Below are 17,911 nucleotides of genomic sequence, written 5' to 3' on the forward strand. Positions count from 1 at the left end.
GAACCATTATCCGGTCCCAAGGAACAATGGCTGAGAAAGAGCAACAATAATATTTTATGACTTGTTATACTTCGCTTTTAATGTTTAATGGGAAAATATAGTTTAATTGCAAAGTGAAGCCCTTGGTTAAGTCCAGTTTTGTAACTATTTGGCAGCCAGAAAGAACAGCCAATCTGGGGAGGATTGGGAAGTGAATCTGAGTCAAACCTGGTTAGAAAGTGGAGGAATAGCTCTAGAGAATATCAGGACTGGAGGCTGGAAGGAAAGAAAATTCTCTTTTTTTCTTTTTTCTTTTCAAAAAAGATCTGTTCTCTTGTCAAGAAAAGTAACACGAACATGCCCATAAATTCATCAGGAGATGCTAGCTTTTTGGAAACCAAAGGGCTGGAAGAGAAACAGAAGCTAGTATAGTTTTTCCACAATGTTCTGCATCTTCTCAAACCATTATTGCCAACTTGGTAGCATCCAGATTTCAATTCTCAGAATTCCCATTCAAGGATGTGTAATGGAAAGACAAGTTGCCCAGCAGTCTCCCTTATAACTGTGGTGCCACCAGAAGGTGCTGTTGTAAGAACCTCCTCATGCCAATTGATAACATTCTTCTTGGGGCCAAACTACATGTTACCCTTTGCAACCCTCTCAAAGCTTGTTTTGGCACCTGGCCCTAATCTCCCAGTCAAAAAAAATAAACCAGTATGGAATATATAGAGATCGGTTTCTCTAAAATAAATCTCAGTGTCCAGAAAGATAGCAATGATTAACCTGTTTCCTATTAAGCAGGAAGCAGGTGGATGCTAACATCAGAAAAATGTCCTATCAGTAAGAGCTGTTCCATGGAATTGGCTTATTTGGGAATGTGAAGGACTCTACAACTTCACTGGGGATAATTAAATGGAAATTGGACTTCCTTTGCTTGGTGAAACTGTTCTTGGGTTCAAATAATCAGGACCATACATGAGATGGCAGCCCAGAAGATTTATTCAAACCTATACCGAGAATCTAATCAAAGTTCAACACTAAATTGGTGCCAAAGAAGGGTCAACTGAATTCAGGAGGGATTGGATTTACAGTGCTTGTGGGAACACAATGACTCTAAGCTTATGACATGCTTAACTTCGCCCACCAAGTCTGCTTGCTCTTCTCCTACAGCTGTCATGGTAGACTCCTGTCCGGGGCAGGACAATGGATTAAATGCTCCCCAAGATACCTTAAAACTCTTTGATATGTAATCCTGTGATCTATTCAGTGAGTTTAAGAACCGCACCTCAAGAAATCTCATTTCACAAGGCTTTCTCTGGTGGCTTCTAGCTGCACCATGGATGGTTGGAGGAGATGAGTTGCTTGCATAGTTTTCGGTGGAGGTCACAGTTTCAGAAAACCTTTGATGTGTGCAGAGATGTTTAACTGGAAGCCCAAACCACAAATCAATCATCAGATTCAACGGCACCTCGCAAAATAACTTAATTCAAAAAACATCACAGACAGAAATTCAAAGCAAGCTGCAAATTTGTAGAAGCTCTAGGGATATGGGAAGACAGCTTAAGGCCAGTATTTCTTGTCTCTTTTACAATATAAGCAATTGCTGATTTATTTTCTTCTATTCCTGAAGCATGCTGTTTTTGGTCAATTTTGCTTCAATAATAGCCGTGTTTTCCCAATTTCCAATCCCGCCAGCAATTCAAAGGGAAATGGAATATGTTTTTTCCAGAACACTCATAGCTCTTCATTCTACAAATACAGTATTAATTTGTTATTGCAACTTGCCTTCCTGTCTTTTTTTTATTATAAAACCCACATAATAAAACACCAATTTCAGGAGTAATCTTGTCATCAGATCGGTGATTCCTTTGGAAATTATTCTTTTGTTACAATGCCCTAGATAAAAATAAATACATTTTTTTTGAAGAAGAAGGGGAAACAAAAGCCCAGGTGTTTCTTCATAAACCTTTCTCTCTCTCATACAAAGAAACGACAAGATATGTGAAAGAAGAGTATAAATAGCCAAAGTTGAGGCAAATATTTGTTGCGTTGCTGAGAAACTCTAGGAAATGCTGTTCTCTGACTGGTATTTGTGCACATTAATTGTAGACAAGAACTTTAAACATACATTTGCTGCCTCTTATTTTAGGAATTCTGGCTGGATGAAAGTTGCTGGAGACGCGATTCCTTCATGGCTTTCTTAGACCATTTTGGGAAGAATTGTGGTTGCCAAAGACAACCGGCAGAGAAAAATGAACGTGGTAATTCCTCATTTAGTACTTTTCTCTCTGTTGGGGAAAATGTCTGGAATATTTCTGTCCTGATGTGCACATAAATTTTTCTGAGACAAAACACGGCCTCTTCTCCAATACGGAGGTGAAAATATTTCTTTTATTCTTCAATTTTATCTCTCACCTCATTTAAATGGACATCCTATCCAAGTATGCACCTTATAAATACTTGGTTGTGTAGGTTTTAATCCTCATTTCTTCAGGCTTAATCCTTGCCAGATGATCTTCCCTGATAGGAGGATATGCACATTTTAATTCATAATCATAATTCATTCCTAATCCCTGAAAATGTCTCTTTGAATCTTTGTGTTCTTTATCTGCCTCATATATTCTCCTAAAAAAAAGGTATCTGATCTCTATCAATTTTCCCTTTCCCTCCGTTGGCCCAGGGTTCTCTGTTCTTGTCCAATAAACATCGGCAAATGATATTTTTAAAAAAGCAGGAGTTTAATTTATTTTATGCTTCAAGACCTGTATCAGACAAAAAAGAATTAAGAGATAGCTATAATGAAATGTTGTGGTTTCGAGACACAGATTCACACAACAGCTGCCCCCTCCTCTGAAAAAATTCACATGCTATCCATTTTGTTAAAGTCCTGGAGAGTCTCCGGTTGTCCTGTGGCTTCTGCCTTTAGTGCAGGAGGAGAGATTTTGCTCTGACTGAACTCTTGCAAATCCTGCACAGATCGCAACTGAGAGAAATATCACATGAAGAGAATTGGCCTCCATTTTGATCAGAGGGAAAAAAAAAAAGTTCAGTAGGCTGTCTCAGTGAAATCCTCAACTTTGTTCTTCTAATGGCTGGCACATAAGGCATTCGGGGACATTGAGTTCTTGGTTCCAGCTGTCCTTCCAAACTGGCAAATGGACTTTCTTGTCCAGGCTCCACACACATTTGCACTACTCAGGGGACCCTGAGGACACGGAAAACCTCCAAGTGGCCTCAACGACTCTCTAGAAGAAGGCAAATGACCAGCTGTCTGCAAGGAGTATAAATCCTTCCATTCCCCACCGCTCAATCAGAGCCGAGGAAGCTTCTTGGATGAGAAGTGAAACGTCTTCAAAGAAAAACAGGGAGGTCCAGTTGCCTCCTAAAAAGCGCCTTTGGGACAACCATGACCTGGATGACTGAGAATCTCCATAGACATCAAGCTTTCTAGATACTTGGAACTTACAGCAGCAGCCCTGCTAAAGGAGGTTGTTATTTGCATTGTTAGTGGACTTTAGACCTACTCCTTCCATATCCCATTCCACCTCAGGTTGGCCCTGAGCCTTGTGATTGGCACAGCATGGGAATCGCATGTCAGCAAAGACATATGTTGCGTTGCTCCTTTTCCTGGCCATTCTTTTCTCGTTCACCATCTCAACACATCCCTGCAGCAGCTGCACCGACAGCTTGCGTTGAGATGCAAGGGATGGAAACTATCTGATACATTTATATCGGTCTATTATTAGAGATAATAAAATGCAAACCAGGAAGTGGCGTGGCATGAACTACCACCAGCTGTCCATAGTTTCCATTGGGGGAGGGGGATTTAGTCGAATGTCATGTACTTCCATCAGTGTTTCAGAAGACAACCCATTTGCTGCTGGGTTGAAGCCAGGAGGAGTGGGCTGTTAGAAGCCACTCAACTTCTGGAGACTCTTGTGATAAGTAAGGCCATTGGTCCATTTTTCCTCATATTATCTGCTCTAATTAGTGGAATCTGGCAGACATCCTCCCCATTAGTTGCTCAATTGTAAAACTTGTTGGCTGAACTCACAAAATATCAAATTCAGGAACTCCAACTGTTGGCAACTTTAAGACCTGTGGATGTCAACTCCCAGAATTCCCCAGCCAGCTGGCTGGGGAATTCTGGGAGTTGAAGTCCACAGGTCTTAAATTTGCCAACAGTTGGACACCCCTGATCTAAACCATCCTGGGGTTTAATTGTGTAGCTTTTATTCAACAAACTCAGTTCCGTATCATGGTTTGTGTTGATGATCCCTTTTCCTTGCATCGGTTCACAAATTGCATAAGGCTTTCAGATGTCAGAATCTTGTCCCAGATCAACAAGGATCAGGATGAACTGGCCAGGGAACTCCTGCTTATCCACATACTTCATCCTTCCAAATCCATAATCCAAATTTCAACTTGGCATCTACTTCCCACGCATCCTCCATCCAGCCCAATCGTTTCCGAATCGACACAATTCTTTTTGCTTTTCCTCCGTACCGTTAATATTCCTCCTGACCCCCCCCCGTTCTCCCCCAGTTGTCTCTCTCCCCTTCCTCCATTTTCTCACCTCCTTGTGCCAGGGCTCCCGGGAATGTTAGGCTATGAAATTATTTTGTAAAAATCCAATAAAAATTTTAATCAAGTCAACGTTGTTGCTAGAAAGGAAAGCGATGGAGCTTCCTTATTGCGGGGTGGGGGTGGGGGGGTTGGGGGGAGAGAAAAGAGGACTTAAAAGAGAAGAGAGCAACTGTAACCACAACAACCAAAAAAATGCATATAAATTCCCATTTATAGGGTGTAAAATGAATATCCCTCCTGCTGTTTTTCTCTTGAGCGTAAAAGCGGCAATCCAGGCGACTTTTCGACAAAGCTAGCTGTTAAAGAACCATACACACACACACACACACACACACACACACACACACACGGATCCCCCCCCTCCTTTTAAAAAGCAGCAGAGAGAAAGGAGGGAACGTGCTGATTTAGACCTGAGACCACAGGTATCTCAAATAAATCAGTTTCCAGGTGAGTAGATTTGTGACATCTTTGAAAATGGGTTTCAGAGTCTTAGGGACTCTGTTCTGCCGTCGCCGAACAGCACGGCACCTTTCCGTAGAGGAACGTGTGCGGAAAACCACATCGCTGAGAGAGGTCTTGTGTCAAAACCTGATCCAGAAAGAAGAGTTGAAAAAGGATAACTTCCGTCGGGAAATGTGCATTTTAAAAGTCAAGTAAAGGTACTTAACAATCAGGACTACCGGGAAACATGGTCTTTAAAAGTTTTAGTTAAGGTCATCTTGTATTGAAAAAATAAATGGATGTGTTTGTCACCCTAAGGGAATAATAATAATAATAATAATAATAATAATAATAATAATAATAATAATAATAATAATAATAATAATAATAATAATAATAATAATAATAATAATAATGTTGGAAGGTACCTTGGAGATCATCTAGTCCAACCCACTGCCCAGGCAGGAAACCCTATACCATTTCAGACAAATGGCCGTCCAGTCTCTTCTTAAAAACTTCCAGTGTTGGAGCATTCACCGCTTCTGGAGGCAAGGAGTTCCACTGGTTAATTGTCCTCACTCTGTCAGGAAGTTTCTCCTTAGTTCTAGGTTGCTTCTCTCCTTGATTAGTTTCCATCCATTGCTTCTGCCTTCAGGTGCTTTGGAGAACAGCTTGACTCCCTCTTCTTTGGGGCAGCCCCTGAGATATTGGAAGACTGCTATCATGTTACCCTTAGTCCTTCTCTTCATTAGACTAGACATACCCAATTCCTGCAACCGTTCTTCGTATGTTTTAGCCTCCAGTCCCCTAATCATTTTTGTTGCTCTTCTCTATGCTCTTTCTAGAGTCTCAACATCTTTTTGTATGGTAAACAGTTTCACTGTACCAACAGAAGAGCATATTTGGAGCTCAAGATTCAACTGTGGGTCCTTGGTGCTCTCTAAGCTTTTTGCTATGTTTGCTATTTTCTTGTTTCATTACCGAATTAGGTAACATCATCAGTGGTAGAAGCGAGTGGAGAGGAGGAGGAGGAAGAGGAGGAGGACCACGGGGTGGGGTCCTTGGTGCTCTCTGAACTTGATTGTTGGCTTGCAGATGTTTTGTTACCCAAGTAGGTAACATCATCAATGCTAGAAGGGATTGAGGTTTGCAGAGAGGAGGAGGAGGAGGAGGAGGAGGAGGAGGAGGAGGAGGAGGAGGAAAAAGAAAAAGACTGTGGGATTCTTGGTTGTTTTCATTGTTTTCTTGCAGATGTTTCATTACCCAACTAAGTAACTTCATCAGTGCTAGAAAGGAATGGTGCAAGCCACTGGTGCATAACCAGAAAGCAAATCCACTCCCTTCTAGCACAGATGTACCCTAGTTGGCTGATGAAGTGTCTGCAAGAAAACAACCAAGATCAGAGAACACCAAGAACACCAGTTTCATTGTAGTCTTCTGGCAGGCAAATTTTTAAAAAAACTTGGAGAAAGAGAGAAGTCACAGGAAAAAAAACAACAAATCACTATTTTTCTCCCATACGGGCTATTAACCTATAGCCCCAGCCTAAAGCCTACTGAGGGTGGCTAACTCCTCTGGATTGCCTAACTGCTCACATCATATCTTGCTTGATCCTTCAGCCCATTTGCTAAAGCAGACCTGGAGCATGTAGAGGAAACCAATCAATGCCTTTTAAGAAGTTTAAGGGTTTGTGGATTCCATAAACAAGGAAGACAGGAATGGATGTCAAGCGCCCTCAAAGGCATTAGTAAGAAAACTTCAATTTATCACAAGAAGCCTCCATTTTCTAGGTCACCAGTGGCCAGCTATCTAGAGATACCTATTCTTTTTTTGATTATAACTATCCTGGATGTGCATTTTTAGTTTTCTGCCTATGTAACATTTACCCAAACAACTCTCTGCTTCCAGATTAATTACAGAAGGGAGGGGGAAGAAGGTGAAGTGAATGAAATGTAGATTTGTTTCCTAGACTTTGGCTCCAAGCAAGCATCTAAGAGCAGAGCTGCAGCAAAAGCAAATGCTCACGGGGAAGATGGCAACGCAACAGCTCCAGAATTTGAGACAATCATGAACCTCCAGCCTTCAGAAGTTCATGAATCCCTACAGGGATATGGTGGCTAAGTGCCTGGAGGAACCTCTTACGGGCAACTAGCTAATTCTGGAGAGGTTGACTGCTTAATTCATGGTTTGTCCGGTGTCCTCCTACTTCTATGTTGTGGTTCTTTGGAGAAGGGTGTATTGGGGGAAGGGTGACCTCAAGGAGCCTCTTAACTATGGAAGAAGGAAGTTGAAGATGGCTATAAGGCTACTCAGCTTGAGACCTGCAGAACAGCTGTATCAGTTATACATTGTGACTTGTGATGGTGTCATGTTGCTCTCCTGCTTTGGCAAGACCGGGTGCACAACGGACCCCTGCATACCCCTGTGGGCTACATTTTATTTTTTCATTAGCCATAAAGACAATGAAAGAACACTGATTTGTGCAGAATATGTATATGTTCATTTATAATGCTAATTTCTCTCCAAAAGTGACACCCTTTGGCTGATCTTGTCTGGGCCAGGAAGCTAAGGAGGGCCAGGCCCGATTAGAATGTGGTTGAGATGCCTCCAGTATTGTAGACTAGACCAGGGGTAGGCAACCTTGGCTATTTTATGACTTGTGGACTTCAATTCCCAGAATTCCTGAGCCAGCCATGGACTAGACTGAGAAATTGAAAGAACATTCCAGAGGAAGAAAATGACCCACTGTTTCTGTACTGTCTCCAAGAAAGCTTCTTTGTGAAGTCACCAAGAGTCTCTTGAAAGAGACTTTGCCTTTACGTACCAATTCAGAAGCACTTGATTAACTGTCAGTGAAGTCCAATATGTCCCACCCAAGGAGAAGAAACTAGGCAATTGATTTATGGGACTGATCATCTTGCTGTCTTTGCTACTGACAGATAATTTCTTTCTTACCTGTTACCTTCTTTCTTACCTTAAACTCAATCTCTTAAAGCAATGCACAAGATTAACATACGAAATGGCTACTTCTTCATCTCTTGTCAAGCAATAACATTCAAAGTTAGCAGCGTTGACATATACTTCATCAGCTGCCCACGACTCCACAAACAATCATCTGTGAATTCTCCAAGTTCTCCCTCCAGTAGAGATTATGGATGGAGAGGCCTTTGGAGATATTGGGAAGAGACTCCAGAACTGTTGAGAAGAGGCATAAAGCAGATGCCAAAATGGGAGAATGACTGTCCCCAGAGCTGATTTTCAGATGAAGATCAATTCTTTCCTGGATCAGCCCCATCATATCCCCCAGTCGGCAAAGAAAACCTTCGCCGTCCGTGGCAAGTAAAACAAATCAGCTTCGAATCTAATATTATTCAGAGGAAGGAAGGGAGCAGGCATTCAGAAAGACATGGCTGCACTTGTACAGAGCACAAAGAAGACTAAGCATCAGACAAGAACAGGAAAGTATCAAACCTTGTCAATAGAGATGAAAAGAGCTTTCAAACAAATAGCTGAAATTACACCCAATTGTCCCTTTGTCTGCTCTCCTTATTGCTAGGCAGGACTTGAAAGAATTCGCTAGGTTCCCCCCCTTGGACCGTGGGTATCACATTGCCTTCTGGGAACAGACCAAGAAGGAGGTAATCAAGGTTTATTGGCTTGAGATACATATTCTCTATATGTAATTTTCTTTTCAGCTTCAAGGCTGAAGAAAAATAAGGGAAAGTATAATACATTAATTCAATGCTTACCTGGGGTTTGGAGGGTTTTTTTGGTTCATCCACTTCTAAGCTTATTTCTCCATCCCTGAGATTTTAAAACCTGACTCATCCATGCAGGTCCTTTGGAAATATGTCTTAGCTGGCTTAACTGCTGAAGACACAACCAGAATCTATGGCTAGGTACCATGGTGGCACTATGGGGCAAGCCACCAAGAAAAGGTTGAAGGATCTGCTTGAAAATTGCCTTCCTCGTACAGATTGCCAGTGATTATGAAGGCTTCTTATTAGCCAAGATACCACTTGTTTTTATTCCCCTGAAATTCCTTCCTTCCTTCCTTCCTTCCTTCCTTCCTTCCTTCCTTCCTTCCTTCCTTCCTCCCTCCCTCCCTCCCTCCCTCCCTCCCTCCCTCTTTCTTTCTTTCTTTCTTTCTTTCTTTCTTTCTTTCTTTCTTTCTTTCTTTCTTTCTTTCTTTCTCTTTTTCATCATGCTCTGATCTGTAAGGTAGCTAAAGGAAAATCATAGATTCATAATGCTGGATTTGTTCTTGGACATCTTCTAATCCAACCTTTTGCCCGAGGCAGATGTCCTTATACCATCCTGGACAAACGGGTTGTCCAAACTTTTCTTGAAAACCTTCTGCGATGGAGGAAATCTTGTCATGAAGCCACATGTCCATCCATGATGAGGAAAGAGGTCGGTTTTGAAGGCATCTAAAGTAGGGCTGTGATATATTTCGCAATTTATGCTTGTTTTACGGTCGGAATAGCTAAGGTTTACGAGGCGGCAGCAGCTTGTATGTGCAAAAGATGGCTGAGCTTTAAACATCTCTCTTTCCGATGCTAGAAATGCATCCCAGCATCCTGTTTGCTAGGCCAAATCTTTCAAGCACTCTCCAAAATAGCAAGGACCATCAACCATCAACTCAGCTCCTAGACAATGGCCTCCACACTGTAAGCATTTGTGACGAGAGTCCTCTTGTTGGATCCAATACCTTCGGAGAGGTTGAACAAAGGCTTGACTAACAATGAGGATTTTCAGAATCGTTAACAAAGAAAGAGAACATGGCTTTCCATCAAAGACGGTGGCGTGATTGTATTATAAGTTATTGAACTGGGGCCATGTGTGAAGAGAGAGGCCCCAACCTCTGCAGTTAAAGAAGCATAGATAACTTGGCACCAAAAAGGACCAGGGCCTTTTCTTATAAGACAGGAGGAATCCTGAAGTCAACCAAGTGCTTAGGATAGGGGGAAGAAAAGCAACAAAATGAATTGGTTTGTTGGGTTTTATATGCCACGACAGAGACAGATACCAGTTGCAAGATCTGAATAGGGATGAAGAATGAAAAAAGGCTAACACAGAGAGATGAGGGTAAGGGTGGGAGAGAAACACCTGGGGCAAAAGATGGACTTTAAAGAAGATAGGGTTGTGTTTAACCCTATGTGTTTTTATTCCCCTATGGGAGGTAAAAGAAGAAGAAGAAAGAAAAAGAGGGGAAGAAGAAAGAGGAGGAGGAGGAGAAAGAGGAGGAGGAGGAAAGAAAGAAATAAAGAAAGAAAGAAAGAGAAAGAAAGAAAAAGAAAGAAAGGAAGGAAGGAAGGAAGGAAGGAAGGAAGGAAGGAAGGAAGGAAGGAAGGAAGAAATTTGGATAAACCCAGAACTAGATCCCACCAAAGCTACCAGCACTTACAGGAGAAGAAGGACTGATAGACTAAGGACAACATGAGTTGGTGTGGTGAAGAATTACATTTCCCCCTCTAAGTGTCAGCAAAATGAGCTTTATGTCTCAGTAGCAACATCCTCCTTGCCCCAAGGAATCTGCAGCCAAGAGGGATGAGAGAAGACAGCAAGGGCTGAACATACAGTTCAGTTGAAGCCCTCAAGGAATACAAGTTGGACCAAAGGTCTTTCTGGATAGAGGTCAGGAGGAGTGGGGCCAGGGAGGACCCATGTTGCAGACAAACCTTCTGGAGAAGGTATGGAGCACCTCAATCAAACCTGGGATTCCGCTCCAATAAAGCCCTTGGTTTCTCCCCCACCTTTCCCAACCGGCTTAATTCTCCACCATCACCAAGTGTTTGATTTATGGGGTAATCAATGCACTTTTTTTGCTTTTTTGGCTCCAGCTTCTAACCCAGCAAGGTTCTTCTGGAGGAGGTGAGTGACAACTGCTTGTTTGCAAAACGAGCTACTTCAGCTCCACTCCCGGAGGGGAAGGAAGAGGAAGGCTATTTATAGTTCTCTCCATCTAATACATTTTTATTAGTCATTCTTCCCCCACCACCCTTTCCTCCAATCCATCTGCTCTCGCCCTCTTCCCTTCCTTTGACGTGAGGGAACCTTCCAGCGGGCTCCTCCCCCCTCGCCAATCTGAAATGGTACAAGCCACAAAGGCTTATCTCAGTTGGGCAGAGCTATTTCTAAGCTGGGGGGGGGAGAGGAAGGGAAACTATGCCTGGCTTTGGGGAGGGGTAAGGATGGGTGCAGAAAGAAAGGGGAGGGGAAGAGTCAAAGCTAACTTGATGAACAGAACGCAGAACTAATCGTACAGATGTCACTACAGTTTTACGTCATACAATATTTGTCCCCTTTTGCTATATGGGAGAGGGCAATGCACACATTGTCCTGGACTTAGGACCACAACTGGGACTTGACTTTCTGTTGCTAAGCAAGGCAGTTATTGAGTGAATTGCGCCTGATTTTATCGCCTCTTTCCCACAGCTGTTAAATGAATCACTGCAGTTGTTAAGTGAATCAGACAGTCATTAAGCAAATCTGCCTTCTCCCCGTTGACTTTGCTTGTTGGAAGCCAGCTATATCTGAGTAATGATAGAGACCTAAGGCTGAAAGTTCTTCTAGACCCCCCAAGGAGACTTTATACCACCTCAAACAAATAGAATAGAATAGAGCTGGAAGGGACCTCAAAGGTCGTCTAGTCCAGCCTATAATGTTTCAGAAAAGTTGGCTGTCCAGTCGCTTCTTAAAAACCTCCAGTGATGGAACACTCACAACTTCTGATGGCAAGCTGTTCCGCTGGTTAATTGTCCTCACTGTTAGGAAGTTTCTCCTTAATTCCAGATTGCTTCTCTCCTTGATCAGCTTCCATCCATTGTTTCTTGCCTTGTCTTCTGGTGCTTTGGAGAATAATTTGACCCCCTCTTCTCTGTGGCTCAGGGACGCGGTGGCTCAGTGGGTTAGGACACTGAGCTTGTCGATCAGAAGGTCGGCAGTCTGGCGGGTCGAATCCCGAGTGCCGCGTAACAGAGTGAGCGCCTGTTACTCGTCCCAGCTTCTGCCAACCTAGAAGTTCGAAAGCACGTAAAAATGCAAGTAGAAAAATAGGGACCACTACGGTGGGAAGGTAACAGCGTTCCGTGCGCCTTTGGCGTCCAGTCATGCTGGCCACATGATCATGGAGACGTCCTCGGACAAGCGCTGGCTCTTCGGCTTTGAAACGGAGATGAGCACCGGCCCCTAGAGTCGGAAACGACTAGCACGCATGTGCGGGGGAACCTTTACCTTTACCTTTCTGTGGCAGCCCCTCAGATACTGGGATACTGCTATCACGCCACCCCTAGTGTGACATTAGCCAAACCCAAGTCCTGCAGCCGTTCTTCATATGGTAGGAGACCACATTCCCTTGAGTTCTTTGGAGAAATATTCACAATTCTAGCAAGGTTTCTGTAAAAATAACAATAAAAAATAGAAATCTGGAGAGCAGCTCTGGATAACGCGTGAGAGTAAAATGGGATTTGTTAGGCCCAGTGCATCTATACTGAGTCATTATATCAAAGATGAAGACAGTGCTAAAATATCTCAGGAAGAATTTTTCCAGTTCCAGCAGCTGGTGGGACGAGACATTTGCTGAGTGAAAAACATCAATGGATCCTGTGGTGAATTTTATAGGAAGCGAACTTGAGAATTCTGTTCCCATCAGCTTGTCTGGAAGGAGCAAAAAAAATGCTAGCCAGTTGCAGAGGGCTTCTCCCCATCAAATATGCACAACAGTGGGGGGAAACAGTGCGCTAATGAAAATTACACACAAACAGCAGTAGCTGTTTAGCAAAAGAACTCAGGCTGGAATAATTTCCCTGTTTTAAAGCTGGCATTAGGGAAATCTGCTCATCAGGAAATGAAATCAGAAGGCTTTGCGATAAAAAGAAGTTTCTTGGCTCATCTGAGCCAACACTCTGGCTAGCATAGCTGGGAAAGCAGAAAAGATTTAAGAAAGTAATAGACTTACAGAGTTGGAAGGGACCCTGGAGGTCATCTAGTCCAACCTCCTGCTCAAGCAGGAAACCTTATACCATTCCAGACAAATGGCTGTCCAATCTCTTCTTGAAAGCCTCCAGTGATGAAGCACCCACGATTTCTGGTGGCAAGCTGTTCCACTGGTTAATTGTCCTCCCTGTTAGGAAGTTTCTCCTTAATTCCAGGTTGCTTCTCTCCTTGATTAGTTTCCATCCGTTGCTTCTTGTCTTGCCATATTTCTGGAAGATGTTTACTAGTTCAACTCTTATGTATCCTTACACAAGAGCTCTGCTCGAGCAGGGGGTTGGACTAGAAGACCTCCAAGGTCCCTTCCAACTCTGTTATTCGGTTAATCTGTTATGAAATCTTAAGAACTATGAAGCCGGGGAATTCACAAGATATGGTTAAAAAAAAGTCAAGATGGCAAGCTTTTTGGACCACACACCCTGTGTAGACACTTCTGCACTGAAGGCATTTTAATCATAGTTTAGCCATCCTGGGGGATTCTGGGAGTTGAGGTCCACCCATCTTAAAGCCGTCGTGAGAAACAGTAGTCTACAGGGAGGTCCAGTCAGCTCCTGCATAGTAAACGGCCCATTTCTGAAGACAATATTTTGAGAAGTGCCAATTCCGGAAGAATTGGGGGTGGGAGTGAGGGTTTGGAACCACCCCAGATAATGAGAAAGTGTCCGTTTCCTTTCCTTCAGATACACTGCAATCTTCGTTATGGGATGTCGCTTCCCCTGCTTACTCAGGGATCCGTGTGCACGCTTGTTGGAATGCCTGTCAAAAGTCAGCCTGGTTTGCAAATCAACTTGATTATAGCGCATCTCCCAGTTCCTATTAGCCTCGTGGAGCATTCCCCTCCAGCAGTTTTACACAATGTCCACAGGATCACTGAACCTCATCAAAGCATGCGCTGACACAGTTAACCCGTTCGGCCCCCGATGATGCACATGCCTGCCAACAGCACGTGGGGCTGGAAATAGGCACAAAGACTTGAGTGTAGAAAGGGAGATTTAAGTATGTGTCTGTCTGTCTATTTCTTTATATCTATCATCTCTCTCTCTCTCTCTCTCTCTCTCTCTCTCTCTCTCTCTCTCTCTCTCTCTCTCTCTCTCTCTCTCTCTCTCTCTCTCTCTCTCATACACACACACACATTATCTATCTATCTATCTATCTATCTATCTATCTATCTATCTATCTATCTATCTATCTATCTATCTATCTATCATCTCTCTCTCCTATCCATCTCTCTCTCTCTCTCTTTCTCTCTCTCTCTCTCTCTCTCTCTCTCATCTCCATCCCTATCTCTGTCTGTCTATCTGTCTCTGTCTATCTTTCTTTCTTTCTGTCTCTGCCTCTACCTCTATCCCCTCTGTCTCACACTAATGTCTATCTGTCTATCATCTATCTATCTATTCAATTCAGTTCAATCTTTATTATGGTCACACACCAGCACTTATGACCGTTTTTCACACTTACAACCCTTGCAACTTCCCCATGATCCCCGTGATCAGAACTTGGATGCTTGGCAATTGGTTCATGCTTATGACGGTTGCAGCGTCCCGGTGTGTGTGTGTGTGTGTGTGTGTGTGTGTGTGTGTGTGTGTGTGACATGATCCCCCTTTTGTGACCTTCTGACAAGCAATGGGGAAGCCGGATTCCCTTAATAACCACGTTGCTAATCTAACAACTGCGGTGATTCACTTAACAACTTTGGCAAGAAAGGTCGTAAAATGGGTCAAAACTCACTTAGCAAGTGCCTCACTGAGCAACGGAAATTTTGGGCTCCATTGTGGTCGTACATCAAGGACTATTAATTTAGAGATGATTCTCCATTCCTCAAGTCTAGTAGGATAAAAACATTTTTCTTTGCTTCATGAAGCCTTGCATATTTTAAAACGGGGGGAGAGCAAGAAGGAGCTGCAATGTGTTAATAAAAAAAGTGTCCAATTGAATATGGTTTTTAACAGCAGCATTAGAAAAATAAAGTAATAGGTTGGATAAAAAGCTCTTCGCTTACCCCTCCCTTGTTATTTGCCTTATATATTAGCAGGGCTCCGCAATGGTGTGATGGTAATTAAAAAGATCGAAAAGTACATCTAGCATGATATTTAAAACCTAGAGATGAAGGATGTGATAAAACAAGAAGGCTGTTAAGTATTTATTGCAACCAGAGTGGGATTTCCTCCCCCTCTCCCAATTTCCTTCCGAGGGGGTGGACAAGGGTGCCTATATTAAAAAGATTGTACCTGGGGAAGATTTTAATTATTTAATGTGATGGGAAGAAATTAAAATCCCAACAGGCTATTCTGTCAGCAGGCTATAAAATAACGTGAGACATGACTTGGGATGAAGGACTGCAATCTGTTTGCTGAGACTACTGAATTCTTGAAGGATATAAGATTGTAAGAAAACCAACCTAGAACTCAGGAGAAATTTCCTCACAATCAGAACAATTAAGCAGTGGAACGGCTGGCTTCCAAAACACTGGAGGTTTTTAAGAAGAGATTGTGCAGTCATTTTTCCAGAAAGGTATAAGGTCTTCGGCTTGAGCAGGGGGTTGGACTAGATGACCTCCAAGGTCCCTTCCAACGATGTTATTCTGTTACATGGCAAGGCATCAACGGGAGGGGGGAAATGTCAAACAAGGCAAGATGGTGGCCAGATTGACTGTTTATAGCTGCCACCTTGATTTTTTAAATTTGATTGTAGTGGCAGCCATTCCAGAGAAAGTGGCCAACTCAATGTTGGCCAAGTTTTCATCTGGATTGATTTTCAACATCTGCTCCACTGCATTAGAGTAGACGGTTCGACACGGCACTTGAAAATATTGCCAACTTTTGTTGAACAATGACAACCTTGCAGACTCAATTACCAGATGCCAAAGATAGTTTTGACCTTACCCTGTAATTATAAACATTCGCCAAAATCGAGGAAGGAACAGATGGAAAGTCTCTTCCTTCAAAGGCATTTCTGATCACAGTTCAGCCCAAGCTGATGTCCTAAGATACCAAGAACAGCAGCTGAATAAACATGTGGCCAAGAAGCTGGATCATAAGCCCAGGTGTGAATTTTGGGGTGAGGGAGGGAAGGACCTGTATGCACACCCATCATTAAGGTGTTTCTGTGTGTTGTTTCTGCTTTGAAAAAGAGGTCTCTTTGGTTGAAACTGGTGCTTCCTGGCCCAAACTCTTGGTTACATCACTTTACAAATCTTTGAAATGGTCATATGCTCACTACTCAACACACCCCAGCTTTAATATCTATAGAGCTAAACTTTCTGTGGTTTGAATACTGAAATATTGTTCCATTCACCCAAGGTAAACGAAAAACTACAGGTAGTCCTTGACTTCATGACCGTAATCGTGCTCAGAATGAGGGTTGTAAGTCATTGCGGTCATTAATCAAGACACGATGTGACCGCCCCTGATTTTACAACCTTTTTATGTGTGTGTGTATGTGTGTGTGTGTGTATGTGTGGTGGTTGATAAATAAACAGTGTGGTCATTAAGCGAATACATTTTATTCAATGGGCAGTTTTTGTGGAAAACTGGAAAAAAAGATATGCAGGAAACCAACAAAAACATCAAAAATTGTGGCCCCACAATTGTGGGACACTTCAAATGGCTGTAAAGACGAGACAGACAGTTGCCAAGTGCCCTAATGCGATCACGTAACTACGGTGTGTTTTTGTGTGTACGTGGCCATCAGAACTTTGAAATCAGGGGGCTCCTTCATGACTTTAGACAGTCACTAAGTGAGCAGTTGTTACACAAGGGCTACTTGTATTGAGCCACGTGACTTTGAAAAATGGATGAGGTTTTGGAACACTCACTGGCATTTGTTTGTCCTATTCTGGGAGAGACCAACACAACGATCACAACGATCGTTGTTGGCAGTGTTTAATTTATTAATTACACAATTAATTACTCGGGCACAGGGAAGCAGCAGAAGGTTCGGGATCTGGATCAAGGAGACTTGGGTTCAAATCCTCTTGGGATGTGGAAACCCCCCCCCCCCCCCATGCCCTTTCTCTTGAGGAACAGCAAGATGTAAATGTAACAACAGCAACCGCAAAACACAAACACACAAACACACGAACGCATTTCTGATGTTTTTATATATTTCTTTCATAGATGAACTTGACAGATCTGGAATTCTAATTCACACTGCAGGTATGTATAATTTCTTTTTTTCTTTCTTTTTTTCTTTCTTTTTTTCTTTCTTTCTTTCTTTCTTTCTTTCTTTCTTTCTTTCTTTCTTTTTCTTTCTTTCTTTCTTTCTCTTTCTTTCTTTTTCTTTTTTTTGCTCGCTCCTCCTGATTTTTGAATACAATGGGGGTTTTGAAGGCTTCACCGCTAGTTATAAAAAGCGTGAATTTAGTGGCGTTAGCATATTCCGACTGCCAGGCTTTGAAATCCATCAGCTTTTCTTGAAAGGATCCAATGCATTTGAATATCAAAAGTGAGGTTGAGCGCAGAGAAGCATTCGGCTGCAATTAAGAACATCTGGCGGCCTTCTCAGAAGCTGGATTTCAAAATAAACAGCATTTTTCTTGTCCCCACCCTGCATTTCACCAGGGATGGGGAAATCAAAAAGAGGGGGGGAAAGGAGAGAGGGATGGTTTGGAGGAAGTTCCAGGGGGACATCAAGGATGGGGCCCTTCTGGGTGTTACAAGAAGGCTGACCGCTTCAGGTTGAATCAGCACAAGCAGAAGGACCTGCTGCTTTGGTGTGTCTCTCCACTGTTGTGTAGATTGACACATTTTTTTTAAAAAAAAACACCAACTGAAACGCTGCCCTTGTTTGTGTTGTGGCAGAATCATTCTTCTCAATAAAGGAAGATGTTAAGAAGGGAGCACCAGAAGAAATGAGATCTGCAAGAAACTTTGAAGTCTGCCGCTCTCATTAAGAATCCCAATTACAGTAG

General features: G+C 42.7%; 1 long non-coding RNA gene across 1 annotated transcript in view; it reads left to right on the top strand.

Annotated features, from left to right (window-relative positions):
* The window catches only part of LOC308673529, a 5,317-nt gene extending 2,910 nt beyond the window's left edge, over window positions 1-2,407 (top strand). Inside the window, exon 3 of the long non-coding RNA XR_014027671.1 lies at window positions 2,129-2,407. This is a non-coding gene — a long non-coding RNA (uncharacterized lncRNA). The remainder of the gene's footprint in view (window positions 1-2,128) is intronic.
* Window positions 2,408-17,911: the final 15,504 nt, after the last annotated feature.

The sequence above is a fragment of the Vipera berus genome (genome assembly GCF_964194415.1).
Source record: "Vipera berus genome assembly, chromosome: 12".
Taxonomy (NCBI): Eukaryota; Metazoa; Chordata; class Lepidosauria; order Squamata; family Viperidae; genus Vipera; species Vipera berus.